General features: G+C 44.5%; 1 long non-coding RNA gene across 1 annotated transcript; it reads right to left on the bottom strand.

Moving 5' to 3' along the window:
• Window positions 1-356: 356 nt before the first annotated feature.
• Window positions 357-675, bottom strand: LOC130932697 (uncharacterized). The gene is made up of 3 exons (XR_009067517.1): window positions 652-675; window positions 460-563; window positions 357-379 (listed from the first exon to the last, which is right to left on the bottom strand). It is a non-coding gene; the product is annotated as an uncharacterized LOC130932697 (long non-coding RNA).
• Window positions 676-1,741: the final 1,066 nt, after the last annotated feature.

The following is a 1,741-nucleotide window of genomic DNA, read 5'->3' as shown; positions in this document are numbered from 1 at the left end:
CCATATGTAATAATTCCAATACACAAAACATAGTTTTTGGAAAGCGCCCCTACCTCGGTGAATCAAAACTATCACCCAAACTCGTTAACTGATTCCTTTTTTCTCAGCCCGAAATCACCGACAATCAGAACCCCGGCCCTGCTTGCTCTTTCTCGAAAGCAGAAACAGCTACAAGCAGCATAAACAAACCAGATTCTAACTCCTAAAACCATTAACATCGCAATCACTTTACTACACAGAACAGAACACCAACGCAGGGCTTTCGAAAATCAAACGTGCTTACCGAAACAAAGAAAAGATGGCTGAACCGAACAGCGGCGGTCTTCGAACCGATTCGGCGGCAGCTTAAAACTTGACCCGCAACAATCGGAGCTTGACCCTATGATACAAAACCTCAGAATCTCTGGCCCAAACATAACAGCATATTATTTTCAAGAGCTCCGGAATGAAAATGCTTACCGTGAGAAAGGATTAAAGACTAAATCAAACTGCAGGAGCTCCGGTGATGGTTCCGACAACCACAACAGCTTCTCCGGCAGCGATAACGTAACTTATGACAGTCACTTCATTAAATACAACAGTTTCAATAACAGTTTCAGAGTAAAATTGAATTGGCAGAACTAGGAGGAACCAGAAATAGGGCAGGCTCACCAGAACGGCAGCGACCAGAAATTCTGGCGGTGGCAGGGCAATTCTGGCGGCATAAACCGCAGCTACGGTGCGAATATCCCTTCCTCCAGTGGTGACGCAGGTGGCTTCCGCGGTGGCGACACCAGCCACAGCAGGGACGGTGGCGGTGAGACCCCCCCACAGTAACGAGTTTCCCGGCGACAGAACAAGCAGAACTGGCGACGGCAAGGAGGCCCAGCGACGGCGACCCAGTCGCGCTCTCCCTCTCTCTGCGGTGCAAACTCCCGTCTCCCTCTCTCTTCGTGCTCGCCGGCAGAAACAAGATGGCGGCGACTCAGCAAGAATGAGCTCCTCTGGTTCGGTGAGAGATGCGGCTCAGGCTCCAGGGACAGGACGGTCGCAGACCCTAGTAGCAGCGGCTGCAGGTGTGGCTTCGACAACACCCAGGCGCGGTGTGGATGCAGCAGAGCCTTGCGACGGTAACTGACGGCGATGGCTCACCTTCTCTTCTGAGCGCAGCTTCGCCCCCTCTCCCTTGGATCCATTTTCCTCTTTGTCCCTTTTTCCCATTATTGTTGTGACCAATCTGAGAAAGGGGAAGGATTTGTGCCTCTGCTATTGGGTCTGAGAAGAGAGCAATTGGGGTAGGGTTTCGGCGGCTGAAGGTTAGGAGAAAATGGGTAGGAGTGTCGTGTGAAAAATTAGGGTTAGGGGCTTTTTTTTGTAATTTCATATAAGAGTAGGGATAACATAGTAATTGAAATCCAATTTAAATCCAACACTGTTTGTATATACAAAAATACTATTTACTCACCAATTTCACAAATTATTTTCAATAAAATGCCCAAATCCAAAAATTAGAAATAATATACTTAATTTCTTCATTTTCCAAAATAGCAGTAATAATATTTAAAATATTACTTATCTAATCCAAATCTTATAAAATCCTTATTATTTCATAACTACCAACTTTATAAATTTGAATATAGAAAATAATCCAACAATTGTGAAATTGGATAAAAATCATAACTTATCTCAAATCCAATAAATCAAAACTTGCCTTAATTATCTTTAATAAAATAATTTCTGAAATTAAGGCTATAAACAACTA

This window comes from Arachis stenosperma, chromosome 6 (assembly GCF_014773155.1).
Source record: "Arachis stenosperma cultivar V10309 chromosome 6, arast.V10309.gnm1.PFL2, whole genome shotgun sequence".
Classification (NCBI taxonomy): domain Eukaryota; kingdom Viridiplantae; phylum Streptophyta; class Magnoliopsida; order Fabales; family Fabaceae; genus Arachis; species Arachis stenosperma.
Note: the sequence above shows the minus strand (reverse complement) of the source record. Positions and strands in the feature narration are given on the sequence as shown.